We start from the raw sequence: 15,227 nt of genomic DNA, 5'->3' as shown, positions 1-15,227 counted from the left end.
CAACAACAACAACAACAACAAAAAACAGGTAAAATTGTTTCACCTTGCATTAGTAGAGTATTTGCTTCTTCTCTGGCTAATTCGGGGGAGAGGGGGCGAAAGAATGAAAGTATTTGAAAGTTAGTGTTCTATGAATTATATGAGTTGTCTGAGCCCATGTTCTGTGCCAACCTCTGCTCCAGGCCTCCTACCTCTTCAAAACAGGCTGGAAAACCTCCAATCCTCAGCGAATTTTTGTCACACCTAGTGCCATTCCCTGGCCCATACACTTCATCATAGCTTATGGTACACTTATCTATTAGTTTAAAAATGGCCTCAGAGTACTTGTGTTTTGTTTTTTGTTTGTTTTTTTTTATTCACACATGGTTGTTTATTTTGCATTTTTAAATTCACCAAAAACTTTACAGTATCTGCGTTCCCCTTGTTGATCAGCAAGGCTTTATGGTAAGACAATGAAAATTTTATCACATCTATTGGGCATATTTAAAAACAATGGATAATTTACAAACAAATCTCTTTAATAAAGAACATTTTGTAAAATACACATTCTGGTACACACCAGACTTATCTATTTTAAAATTAGACGTTAAAGATCTTAACAAAAAAATCTAAACAGTTTAACACTGACAAGCCACCAAAATAATGCTAATGACAAGCTATAAAAAGCTTTTACTGCTAAATGTAATTTCGGGGAAAGGGAGAGGAAGAAATTATCTGTTGAACCCACATTTTAATCCATCTGTTAGTAAGACTTATCTAACTTAATGAAGTTCAACAAAGTGAACAACTCCTTTGCCTTTGGTGGTTTAAGTTTTCTTTTTCAACTTGTGACATCTTGACTAAAGATAATGAATCCTGGGACTAGAATATTTGAGGAAAAGAAAAGCATTGGTGGGGAAAGAGGGAAAACAAGATGAGTACTTACTTATTTTATCCAAAGTGGATAACGAAAATCACTGCCATTAAGGAAGAATACTATAGTTGATATGTAGGACTTAGTTTGGTTTAAGGTTAGGTGAGTTAACATCTACTTGGCAAAAATAAAGATTCAAGGTAGTCTCATTTAGGAAATTTTACAAAATAATTGTTGCCCTCAATTAGTTTTTAGATCTGCGGACAGCATAATACATACTTTAAGGCACCTGTTATGTGATCTGTTAAAATTATTCATATTCTGATTTCCATTTTTCATATAATTTTTATGTATTATTATGTATTATGTATCATTATTATGTATTATGTATTATTATTATGTATTTTTATGTATTATGTATTATTTCATACAATTTTATGTATGATATTATTAGTAGGGGGCCACTAAAAATAACACCAGAATTTGAAGGAGAAGAGAGTAGAAAATAAAAAGAGGATGGGAGGGTAATGAAATTGGGTAGCAATAACAAACAGTTTTTTTAAGGTTTCCTCACTAAGCAATGCCACATAACTGTGTATTTTGGCTCAATACCACTGGGATGCTGAAGTGATCAGAAAAGAAATGGAACATCCTAATTGTCTCACTTAGATTCTCAACTAACCCGTGATTTAAATGGGTCACTCAAGAAGGACTATTTCACAGACTTCTTGGGAAGGGGTTGCTGAGTTGGGCATACTACCTACTGCTTTGTTTCTTTTAAGAAAACTTCTGAAAGGCTAAAGGGCAGAACAAAGAATTCACTAAACTACAGAGATTAAAAAAAAAATCTATACGAAGTGTAATCATGGGCATGTTATCAATCACCTTTGTTGTGGTGAAGAGTATGGGCCGACGAAATAAAACAACTCCACCCAACTACTGGACCAACGAAAAAACAAGTCTAAATTTGTTCTCTTTAGGTCAGAAATCTCCACTTTAAGATATCCCTACTCTCCATCCAAATTGCCCCTTCTTTTAGTTTTATTAAATAATATTGTTTAAGTCTCCCACATCAGTGAAACACTCAGGAATTTCAGGATTAATAGATGCTCAATCTTGGAAAAAAAGGCTTTTAATTCTGAGGTGTATTTCAGATATTTCAGGGCTCTATATTGTTACTGAATGAGACTTATTCTCAAACTTTCTGTAGGATCCTAAAGCATTCAGTTTATGACGATAGTACTTTAACACATAAAAGTTACAAACCCTAAGAAAATCAAGCAACAAGTCAATAAAATCACAACTGAGAATTCTCACATTTTCACATGGTATCATTCACTATGAAAAGCAAACGGATTACTAATATTTAAGTGGAATTATCTCTAGCCTGTAAATTACACTCCTGTGACCAAATGATTACATACTTGGAAGACTACAGAACATGAGTAGGCACAGAAAGCTATTCTTCAGGACTTCTCTTTCAAAGCTTGAAAAATTAATTGACCACCATTTTAGGGGGCAAAAAAAAAAAAAAGGTGAGTATTTATTAAGATGCTCTACATGTAGAAAAAATTCTAAGAAAATATTTTAGACTATTTTAGACGTTTGATACTGGAAGTATGGTCAGCCATTATAAAGTTATTTCTCTTCATCACAAAATGTCCATATATTAAAGATTTATGCAATTCAGGGAGGGAAAACAAAATCTAGAAACTTTTTGCCTGAGCTAGAACTCTCAAAAGGCTCTCCAAACTCTTGAGTTGAAGTATCGTGCTCTGCAATGAAATGGTTGAGTTCTTCAAAACGTCTCTCACCTATTTCATGTAAATTCTGCCTCAGCACAAACTGTATAGAGTTTTCTGATGAAGGATCTTTTTCAATCAGCATTTTCACTACCCTCCAGAAAGTTTCACAGTCTTGTCGGTAAGCCTGTTCAATCTCTTTAGCTTTTAATGCTATTGCTTTAAAGCGACAAGTTAGCTCGTCTTAATATAACTCTATGCCATATGCTGCATTTGCCTCAGGTTCTTGTGGCTGGTAAATGAACGACTGTGCTGTGGATCCCGCTTCATACACGTGAATTTCAGGCAAGTTACTTTCATCTGACTTCTGTCGCTTTTCAGCAGCCCACTTTCTTGCAGCCTCAGCAAGTGTTTTCAGTTAGACTACGAGGGTTGGCTAACATCTTGGATGAGAAACTCCTGAATAAAACCAGAGTGAAGTATCTCTTGATGTTTTCAAAGATCGTGCAGGCCTCTCCTTACCTGTTTCTGGCTTTCTTTCATGCTGCCCTTTGTAGGAGACATCAACATGCCCGGACTTCCTACGCTGAGACTGATGGAAAGACTGACTGGTTCTCTTGAAAGGAGAGATTTCATAGTCAAATCGTCCCTCCGACCACATTTCATCTCTTCTATAAGCCATGATGAGTCCAGGCCGCCCAGAGACTCGCCGGCCGCTGCCCACGGCTCTCCCAGGCAACAGGCACTTCCGCCGCGCACGATGACATCACAATGCACCCGGTTTCAGGAAGCGTTTTGTTTTGTTTTGAGGCAGAGTCTCACGGTGTCGCCCTGGCTAGAGGGCGTGGCGTCACAGCTCACAACCTCAAACTCTTGGGCTTCAGCGATTCTCTGGCCTCAGCCTCTCAAGTAGTTGGGACTCCAGGCCCCCGCCACAAAGCTCAACTATTTTTTGGTTGTAGTTGTCATTGTTTGGCAGGCCTGGGGTTGATTCCAACTCACCAGCTCTGCTGTATGTCGCTGGCGCCTTAGCTGCTGAGCTACACGTGGCAAGCCAGTACTTGTGGTTTTTTAAATCATTATTGAGGCATGAGAATTTGCCCCCCAATTTAAACCTGTTTAGCATCATTAGTCTCACAGCTGCCATGTTGTTCACCACACAAAGGCACCTGAATGAGAGAAATGAAATGCAGCTGATATCCCACCCATGCTCTGTTCATCATGGTCTGAGGCTGTAATGCTAGAGTGTCTTTTTCTAAATCACACAAAGGTGCGTTATCGACTAAAGTAGCTCTCTCTCTCCTAGGGATATAAGCTTGGAGTTACTTGGCAAAATTGGTAAAAATAAAAAGGGAAGGAATATTTAGATCAGAAAGAAAGGAGTAAAAGCATATATCCTTGAAGAATGGCTGAGTTATTTTTCCTCCTAAATAGGTAGTGATGTGTATGCCAAGGTTAGCATGAAAACGGTTTAACTAAGCTAAATGTTGTAAGTAGAGAACTGGAGAAGCAGCATGGAGGTTGGCCTAGCCTAATGGAGCTGCTTATTTAAGTGGCTATTTGCCTGTGCTTAATGGCAATCAAAGCCAACCTTGGCTTCTGAGTGTGTTCAACACTGGATGTCATTCAGTCAAAATATTTAAATGTATCACTAAAACAAAAGCTGTTTTCTATTAACTGATATATTTTTATTGTGTGTTTAGATGTCTTCTATATTAGGGAAATGGACACATGACATTCCAATTTCACACAATACAGAAATTTAGTGGCAAATATGATCCACAGCTCCACAGTTCCCCAGGTGATATGATGTACACCACTTGGTTGAGACCCGTGGTGCCTACAAAGTATGTCAGTTGGCCTAGAAAAGAATCAAACTGGAACTATTATGAAGCAGCTTTCAAGTTCTTTAAGACTGTTTACCTGTCCCTTACGTACACACAAGGACATCCTGACAATCTCTTACTGTAATGAGGACCTCCTACTAAGTGAGAACCTTCTGTTAAACCAGGATGTGTGAGATAGAAGAAATTTCAGCCTAGCAAACCCACCTGGATGCCAACGCTGATGAGTGGCCAACCACGACCACACGCTGATGCTGACCTGACCCCAACGCGATGCCAGCAGCGATGTCACTGATGCTGACCCTGTGCCGACAACGGGGTCACCGATGCTGACCCTGTGCCGACCCCGACCCCAATGCTGACACGCTGCCAACGTGACCCCAACAAGAGACCAGGGTGACTCTGATGCCAATGCAATGCCAACGCCAACCCCGACACGATGCCAACCCTGACAACCCCGACCCCACCCTGACACAAACCCCGAAATCGACCCTGACCCCAACCCCATGCCCACACTCAGGGAGGCAGCGCACACTGCTGACCCTGAAGAAAAAAGCTGTCCACGTCAAAGATGAGAGCCATTTTGGACTTAAGCTTCCTTCAGTAGCAATCCCCTATTATGCCATTTTAGAGATAGAAAGATCGCATATGTTACGGAGACTTCATTATTTTCATTTCCCTAATTTCCGTGGAGAATTTACTGCTGATGTGAGTTTCCTTTTTAAGACCACAGTTTCCTTTGCTGTTTTTGTGGAGACTTTATCATTTCAGCTGCATGTTCCCACTGATCTGACCATTTCCTTTGATGTGGAGAATGGACCTTGTGAGGTTAAAATGCAGTTAAGTCACTCCCTTTAATGACAGTCAGTGGCACCACAGGAAGGCAGAAAGTCATATTAAAGGAGCATTTCTTAAAGTTGACCAGTTCCTTCAAAAGATACAACCTGCCCTGTAGATGGTCACACCAGTTTATAGCTCAACAGTCAGCTCTTCAATGTGTTACCCTAGTAGGGGGAACGGCACCAGACGGAGAGGCTTTCTGGGGTGCACTGGGTCTCTGCAATTGAATGTGGTGGCCCTGGATCTGGAAGAAAGAGCCCCAGTGACAACAGGAGTAGAGCCACGGTGTGCAGGACACTACAGCAGCTATGGACACTTGCATGGCCACAAGTGTGACCTTCCTAATGCGGCGACCCTTTAATACAGTTCCTCATGTTGTGGTGACCCCCAACCATAAAATTATTTTCGTTGCTACTTCGTAACTGTAATTTTGCTACTGTTATGAATCGTAATGTAAATATCTGATATGCAGGATAGTCTTAGGCAATCCCTGTAAAAGGGTCGTTCTACCCCCAAAACGGTTGTGACCCGCAGGTTGAGAACCACTGCCATAGAGGAAGATGTAGGTGGAGAGAAACAAAGAGGGACTGCTTGTGACTGTGCCTTCTCTGCATATGACGGGCCATTCTGCTCAGATGTAACCAGAGAGCCGGTTACAAAGAAAATGTGGGGAATTTAAAGAGTGTGAAGAGGTGGCGCCCATGGGTAGGGTGATGGCCACATACACCGAAGCTGGCAGGTTCCAACCCTGCCAGGGCCTGCTAAACAACAATGACAACTGCAACAACAACAACAAAAAAAATAGTCAGGTGTTGTGGCAGGCGCTCATAGTCCCAGCTACTTGGGAGGCTGAGACAAAAGAATCACTTAATCCCAAGAGTTTGAAGTTGCTGTGAGCTGTGGGGCCACAGCACTCTACCGAGGGTGACACAGTGAGACTCTGTCTCAAAAAAAAAAAAAACTTCCTCAGCTCAGCGCCTTTAGCTTAGCATGTAGGGCGCCAGCCACCTACACCAGAGCTGGTGGGTTCAAATCCAACCCAGGCTTGCCAAACAACAATGACAACTACAACAAAGAAATAGCTGGGCATTGGGGCAGGTGCCTGTAGTCCCAGCTACTTGGGAAGCTGAGGCAGGAGAATTGCTTAAGCCCAGGATTTTCAGGTTGCTGTGAGCTTGACGCCATAGCACTCTACCCAGGGTAACAGCTTGAGACTCTGTCTAAAAAAAAAAAAAAAAAAAAAAAAAAAGTGAGAGAGAGGGCAGTGTGTGTGGCTAAAAGGAAAGGAGTAGGGTGCCGGCCCCATGTACCAGTGGTGGTGGGTTAAAACCCGGCCCTGGCAAAAAAACTAAAAAAAAAAAAAAAAAAAAAGAGTGAGAAGAACACTTCCGGTATTTGACAGTATAAAGAAGGGATAAGATTGAGTAATTAATTGAAATAAAATAATTTTTGTCCCAAATTCCTGCACTGAATTTGGAAGGGGTGGCAGGGTGAAGTGGCTCACACCTGTAATCCTAGCACTCTGTGAGGTTGAGGAGGGTGTATTGCTTGAGCTCAGTAGTTTGAGACCAGCCTGAGCAAGAACAAGACCCCAACTCTACTAAAAATAGAAAAACTAACTGAGCATTGTTGTGGGTGCCTATGGTCCAAACTACATGGGAGGGTGAGGCAAGAGGATCATCTGAGCCCAAGACTTTGAGGTTGTTGTGAGCTATGATGCCATGCACTATACCCAGAGCTACAGAGTGAGACTCAGTCTCAAAAAATATGTAAGTAATTAAGTAAATAACTAAAGTTGCCTTTTCTTGTAAACCAAGCTTATTAACTAGGAAGGGAATAGCATATTTAATTAAATATTGACACATCGTTAACAGAATCATTCAGACATCTATTCTTGGTCAGGCTCAGTAGCTCCTGCCTGTAATCCTAGCACTCTGGGAGCCCAAGGTGGGCAGATTGCTTAGCTTAGGACTTTAAGACCAGGCTGAGCAAGAGGTAGACCCTGATCCTATCAAAAATAGAAAAACTAGCTGAGCATGGTGGTAGGCGCCTGTAGTCCCAGCTACTTGGAAGGGTGAGGCAAGAGGATTTCTTGAGCCCAAGAGTTTGAGGTTGCTATGAGCTATGATGATGCCAAGGCACCCCACCCAGAGAGACAGAGTGAGACTCAAAAAAAAAAAAAAAAGTATCTGTTAGAGGAGTATAGTAGGTTATCACACACCTTCTGTTCAGGATAAGTCATGTTTTGAAAGGAAAAAAAGGACTGTTTTTTGTACCAAATATACTGTACTAACTTGTTAAAAACAAATTTAAAAAATAAAATGTCATAAAATTTATTCTGTTTTCCTCACAAGAATACTATGATCACCAAATGGCACAGAGGTATGGAAGACATAGAGTAATAGACAAGTTGTATGCCAGTGCATAGAGGTGGTAGCGCATAGAAAATTCCCATCAGCTCCTACTCATCCCTGACTTTATATTGCATTTCCCAAAATACTGTGTTGACTGGAATCAAAACACTCCTCAGTCTGAAAACTTTTAAAGCCCTCTTTATTTTTAGTTTAAAGTGCTTCTACCTACAGGTTTCTCCTTTTGTATCTACTTTTTACTATCTCAAACTCCAGTATATCACGTTATAGAAATCAAGTAGGTTTTTCTTCATTACGTTCTGCATTTCTGGAATCCTAATGTTTACCCTTCATTTAACCAGATTACTCAGGAAGTCTTGAAATTGACTATCTAGAGACTATAGTTTCCAGAAGCCTCTCTGCAGTACATGTCTTGTATTTATTCTGAACAATGTTCCACTAGAAATAAAAAGTTAATAGCAGATTTTCCAGAGTGTTGGAAGGCATAAAATTATAATGGCTAAGAGAGGAGTCAAATTGCCTCAATCTGTAATCCTGGTTTTTATATTTTTCTTCTCTATAATATGGTAGCAATGATAACATTCACCTTACAAGGTCATTTCAACAGAAACTGCTTAGCACTAGGAACAATATACAACAAAGTGCTTAATTAATGTTACCTATTATAATCATTATATAAATTATAAAGTTGACTTTTAATTTGTAAATATTTTACATGAACATGTATTTAATACAATTTCAATTTAATAAACAACCACAAAGCTGATCTCTATTACTTATATGTAATCCCATAATTTAGGTTCATGGCCTACACTTCAGAAAATGGAAAACTCACAACTTCCATGTGGGCGGCTGCCTGGAGAAAACACCTCATATTTCCATAATGTTTAATAGTTTCAAAGAACTTTTTATGTATATTTGCATTTAATCCTCACAATATTCCTGATTAGAAAAATCAATATGGATTTTCCAATTCTGCTGCACAGTAATTATGCAACAAAGCTGGTATTAGAACCTAAGTCTATATATAACCTACATTTGTGGTAGGTTGCATGATTACTTGTTAGGATCTCCTGGACCATGTTGATATAACAAAACAAGTATACTTTAGAAAAGTTTTATTTGAGAGAAAAATATCTAAAAGTTTATATGGTAAATTAATTTTTAAAATTTCGAGACTTAGGGCAAACAATGGAGCAGGCGTAATAGAATGCCCATTCTCCTTAAAGCCTGAAGCAAGTGTAGGGCTCTCTTTGTCACTGCCCAGATTGTAAACTCAATCGTGTTTCAGGCTCTCAAGCCCCAGTAGTCAGAGACACTCAGGGGAAATTTTATGTAAGTAAGATCATCAACTGTAAAAAGCAGCTACAGATGGAGTGAGAATTTCTATAGTTCTACTTCATCCCTGGTGAAAGATATTTTCATTTCTTGCTTGGAGCTTTTCTTTTTCCATCACTCAGATTACTTTATGAGCCATTTGCTTTGCCAGTAAGTATTTTTTTTCCTCTCTCTATGGAATAAAATGGTACAAGGTTAAGGCTCATTATCAAATTGGAATGCAGAGGCAACATTGCCCATACTTTAAATGTGCTACTATAAAAAAACGTAAATCATGTATATAAAAAAGAATGTTACCCACTGAAAAACTCTGAAGACACCTTGACACATTCAAGATTATCAACTTTAGTGAAATATTCAGACTCACTAGAAATATGCCACTGAAGCAAGACATTTCATATTTCTTGAAGTTTTAACTGTCCAAAAGATTTGCTTGTTTTTGAGACAGAGGCTCACTCTGTTGCCCCTGGCTGGAGTGCCATGGCATCATGACAGATTATAGTAATCTCAAACTCCTGGGTTTAAGCAAACCTGCAGCCTCAGCCTCTAGTAGCTAGGCCTAGAGGAACCTGTCATGATACCCAGCAAATTTTTCGGCTTTTTTAGTAGAGATGGAGTCTTGCTCTTCCTCAGGCTGGTCTGGAACTTGAGAGCCCAAGCGATCCTCCCAACTTGTCCTCCCAGAATGCTAGGATTACAAACATGAGGCACCACACCTGGCCTGTCCAAAAGGTTTTTTGGTTTGTATTGTTTTCTTTTTTGAGACAAAGTCTCTCTTTGTTTCATTGGTAGAGTGCTATGGCAGCACAGCTCACAGCAACCTCAAACTCTTGGGCTCAAGCAATTCCCTTCCATTAGCCTCCCAAGTAGCTGAGACTACAGGCACCCACCACAACACTCTGCTACTTTTTCTCACTCTGGCTCATGCTGGTCTCGAACTCGTGACTTCAGACAATCCACCCATCTCAGTCTCCCAGAGTGCTAGGATTAAGGAGTGAGCCACCGCGCCTGGCCTGTCCAAAAGTTTCTGAATTCTCAGAATGTAGGTAAGACAGTTTCCTTCTCTCTGTATAAACATAAAATTATTTAGCAGTCAACATAAAGTAAATATAAATGAAACTTTATTACTTGATATGGGTAGATAAACCAAATTAACTGATATGTGTGAATAGGGAAAGAAAAGAAAGGATAATTGTGTAGCACATCACCTATTCTTTCCTTTCTTTTTTTTTTTTTCAGACAAACTTTCACTCTGTTGCCAAGGCTAGAGTGCAGTAATATCATAGCTCACAGCAACCTGAAACTTTTGGGCTCAAGCAATTCTCTTGCCTCAGCCTCTCAAGTAGCTGGGACTAAAGGCGCACTATATCCATCTAATTTTTCTTTTTTTAGTAGACATGGGGTCTCATTCTTGCTCAGATTGTTCTCGAAGTCCTGAGCTCAAGCAGTAGTCTCTTTGGCCTCCCAGAGTGCTAGGATTACAGGAGTGAGCCACGACGCCTGGCCCACATCACTTACTCTAAGGTTCATGTTTTATATGGATAGTTCATACGACATCACTTTTTCTTCTCTTGAGAGAATATAAAGGTACTCAAAGAAGGAGATAAAGATAAATGATTTTATGCTATAGCTTATCATTGTGCTAAGGAAACAATTATAGGGAAATAAATACAACACTGTTGAAAAGGCATGTATACTGACAGCTTGACTGTCTATTTGATTGAATATAAAGCTGTAAGTGTCCTCAAAACAGAGCCTACATGTTTTACATAAGAATAAAACTCAGTCACTTGGGAGGCTGAGGCAGGAGGATTGCTCAAGCCCAAGAGTTTTTTTTTTTTTTTTTTTAAGGCAGAGTCTCACTCACCCTTAGTAGGGTGCCGTGGCATCATAGCTCACAGCAACCTCCAACTCTTGGACTTAAGTCATTCTCTTGCCTCAGCCTCCCAAGTAACTGGGCCTACAGGTGCCCACCACAATGCCTAGCTATTTTTTTGGTTGTAGTTGTCATTGTTGTTTAGCAGGCCCAGGCTGGTCTCAAACCCACGAGCTTTGGTGTATGTGGCTGGCGCCCTACTCACTGAGCTACAGACACCGAGCCCAAGCCAAAGAGTTTTAAGTTTCTGTGAGCTATGATGCCATAGCATTCTACCCAGGGTGACAGAGTGACACTTTGTCTCAAAAAAAAAAAATGGCTTGTGGCCTGTTGCACAGTGGTTATGGAGCCAGCCACATACATGGAGGGTGGTGGGTTCGAACCCGGCCAGGGCCAGCTAAACAACTGCAACCAGAAAATAGCCAGGCGTTCTGGCAGGTGCCTGTAGTCCCAGCTACTTAGGAGGCTGAGGAAAGACAATCACGTAGCCCAAGATTTTAAGGTTTCTGTGAGCTGTGCCACGGCATTCTAACAAGGGCGACATAGTGAAACTCTGTCTCAAAAAAAAAAAAAAAACAATGCAGGTACTTTTTAAAAAATGATGCTACTTTCAAGCCCTTACAGTCATTAGCGTGGAGTCATCCCTGTCGATTAGAAGATCATAATAACTAGTTATTTCTTTATATTTAATCAGCTAATGATGGAAAACAGAAAATTCTGGAGATTTAATTTTTAATATTATTGTTTTTTTTTTTTTTTTTGAAACAGTCTTTCTATGTCTCCCTTGGTAAAGTGCTGTGGCATCACAGCTCATAGAAACCTCAAACTCTTGGGCTTAAGTGATTCTCTTCCTCAGCCTACCAAGTAGTTGGGACTACAGGCTCCTGCCACAACACCTGGCTATTTTTTCGTTGTAGTTGTCATTGTTGTTAGGCAGGCCCCAGCTGGGTTCAAACCCACGAGCTGCGATGCATGTGGCTGGCGCCCTAGCTGCTGAGCTACAGGCGCCCAGTCTACTTCTTAATATTATTATGGATAGATCTATAATGCCAATTGATAATCAAAGCAGTTATCTGAATAGGTCAGACAAAAAAAATCACTCTTGCCTGCATTTATGAAACATTTTGTTCTGCTCTTCAAATCTTAAGTTGCAGCTGTGAGCTGGTGTCTTAAGCAATAATAATGTTAATGTTAAACTCTCTATACATCTTAAATAATAAATCTCAGAAGTAGAACAGAAGTGATCATGTTAACCACCTGATTTCCTTAATGAGGGAACTCAACCTAGAGAGGTGAAGTGCCTTACTCAGTGTCATGAAGCTAAAAGCTGGTACAGTTGAAGTATTGTGGTCTAGTGTACTTTTGAACAATGGACTGCCTCAAGTTTTAATTGGTTGCTGACAAAAGTATATAATAATATGTGTTTTATGGGTGGTGCCTGTAGCTCAAGCGGCTAGGGTGCTAGCCACATACACCAGAGCCGGTGGGTTTGAATCCAGCCCGGACCTTCCAAACAAAGACAACTACAACCAGAAAATAGTGGGGCGTTGATGGCGGGCACCTGTAGTCCCAGCCACTCAGGAGGCTGAGGCAAGAGAATTGCTTAAGCCCAGGAGTTTGAGGTTGCTGTGAGCTGTGACACCACGACACTCTACCCAGGGCTATAGCTTGAGGCTCTGCCTCAAAAAATATGTATCTGTTTTATGGAACTTTCTGATCTTAAAACAAGAGGATCAACTTATTGAGTGGCTAGTAGGTGCCACTCCCTGGGCTAGCTTTCTTGTATTATGTTATCAGGTAGAATTGACATAATGGCAATGCAGAATCTTCCAACAAATGAGCACATATGTCTCTCCATTTATTATTTTAGACAATATTTGACCTCTTTTGCCACCTAAGTAAAATCAGTTCTTTCTGGTAATACTTTTGCTTGGCCTCAAATTATTCCAGTTTCCCAGAAGATTTACTAGGTCATTCTACTCTCATTTATAAGATGAGATGACAACCAGTAAAATTCAAGGAAAATATAATGTGTTCCTTAAGGAGAGGCCTGTCATTTGAGTCCACATTAACACAGAAATGCCAGTGAGAAAGTTATATGACATTCACTATGTCATTATGAAAGCATTTCAGGAGAAAAATATTATAAACTGATATTTAATTTTTAACAGCTTCATTAGGGTATAATTTGGCATTCAGTAAATTACATACATTTAAATTGTACAACTCAATAAGTTTTGACATATGTATATACACAATCAACATAGTGAACAAGTTCACTACCCCACCAATGTTCTTACTTCTTTGAAATCCTTTCCTCAAACTCAATCCACAGCTCCTACTCATCTACTTTCCCTTGCTATATACGAGTTTACATAGTCTAGTGCTTCATATACATGAAAACATAGAGTCTGAACTCTTTTTTTGGTTGGCTCATTTCAGTCAATATAATTATTCTGAGATTCATACAAGTTGTGGCATTTATCAAAAGTTCATTTATAGGCATGGTGGCTCATGCCTATAATCCCAGCACTTTGAGAGTCTAAAGCAGGAGGATCACTTGAAGCCACAAATTTAAGAACAGCCTGGGCAACACAGTGAGAACTCATCCCTTAAGAAAACTAAGACGATTAGTGTATTTTCTTAGATGCAGTGGCTCCTGCACATAATCCCACATACTGAGGAGGCTGAGGCAGGAGGATCCCTTGAGCCCAAGTATTTCAGCCTGGGCAACAGAGTAAGACTCTGTCTCCATGAAGAAAAAAAAAAAGTCCTTTCTTCTTAGCACCAAAGAATATTCCATTGTATAGATGCATCACCTTTTGTTTATCCTTTTGTCTATTGATGGACATTTGGGATGTTTCCAGTATGGGACTATTTTGTTATGAACATATGAACAATTATCTGTACAAGTATTTGCATGGATGTAAGCTTTCATTAAAAAAAATAGCTATTTGGGGGGATGCCTGTGGCTCAGTGAGTAGGGTACCGGCCCCATATAATGAGGGTGACGGGTTCAAACCCAGCCCTGGCCAAACTGCAACAAAAAATAGCCAGGTGCTGTTGTGGGCACCTGTAGTCCAGCTACTCAGGAGGCTGAGGCAAGAAAATCGCCTAAGCCTAAGAGCTAGAGGTTGCTGTGAGCTGTGATGACACAGCACTCTACCAAGGGCGACAAAGTGAAACTGTTTCTCTAAAAAAAAACAACAAAAAACAAAAAAACGTATTTTGACATTGAATCGTTGTATCATAAGTTATATATGTGTTTAATGTATTAAGCAGCTGTGAAACTGGTTTCCAAAGTGGTTGTACCATTACCATTTAACATAAGCAGTGCATCTGCATTCCAGTTCCTCCATATTTTTGTCAACACTTTATATGACCAGTTATTTCCATTTTAGCAATAAGTGTGTAATAGTATCTTATTGTGATCTTTTTTTTTTTTTATATAGACAGACTCATTGTATCACCCTCGGCAGCGTGCGGTGGCGTCACAGTTCACAGCAATTTCAAACTCTTGGGCTTAAGTGATTCTCTTGCCTCAGCCTCCCGAGTAGCTGGGACTACAGGTGCCTGCCACAATGCCCAGCTATTTGTTTTGTTTTTGATTTGTTTTTTTATTGCAGTTGTCATTGTTGTTTTAGCTGGCCCAGGCTGGGTTTGAATTCGCTAGCCTCGGTGTATGTGGCTGGCTCCATAACCACTGTGCTATGGGTGACAAACCATCTTAGTGTGATTTTAATTTTCAATTCTTTGCTGTCTAATCATGAACATCTGTTTGTATGTCTATTTGCCATTCACATATTTTCTTTGGTGAAGTGTCTATTCATATCTTGCCCTTATTTAAATTGGATTGTTTGCTCTCTTATTCAGTTTTCAGAGCTTTTTACATATTCTATGTGCAAATCTTCACCATCTATATGCAAATGTTTTCACCCAGTCTGTGGTTTGTCCTTGAATTCTTTTAACAGTGCCTTTTTTTTTTTAATTTTTGAGACAGAGTCTCACTTTGTTGCCCTTTGGTAGAGTGCCATGGCATCATAGCTAACAGCAACCTCAAACTCTTGGGCTCAATCAATTCTCTTACCTTAGCATAGCTGGGGTTACAGGTACCCACCACAATGGCTGTTTTTAGAAATGGGATTTCACTCTTGCTCAGGCTAGTCTCAAACTCCTGAACTCAAGAGGCAATCCACCCACCTTGGCCTCCCAGAGTGCTAGGGTTACAGATGAAAGCCATTGTGCCCAGTGTTAACAGTGCCTTTCAAAGACAATGTCAAACTTGTGACAAACTCAATGTTTTCCTCTTACGAATTGTACTTTTGATGTTATATGTGAGAAGTCTTTGCCTAACCCGGAGAT

At 40.1% G+C, this 15,227-nt stretch overlaps 1 pseudogene; it reads right to left on the bottom strand.

Moving 5' to 3' along the window:
- Positions 1-2,539: 2,539 nt before the first annotated feature.
- LOC128576996 (periphilin-1-like) lies at positions 2,540-4,225 on the bottom strand (annotated as a pseudogene).
- Positions 4,226-15,227: the final 11,002 nt, after the last annotated feature.

This window comes from Nycticebus coucang, chromosome X, assembly GCF_027406575.1.
Source record: "Nycticebus coucang isolate mNycCou1 chromosome X, mNycCou1.pri, whole genome shotgun sequence".
In the NCBI taxonomy this organism is placed as follows: Eukaryota; Metazoa; Chordata; class Mammalia; order Primates; family Lorisidae; genus Nycticebus; species Nycticebus coucang.
Note: the sequence above shows the minus strand (reverse complement) of the source record. Positions and strands in the feature narration are given on the sequence as shown.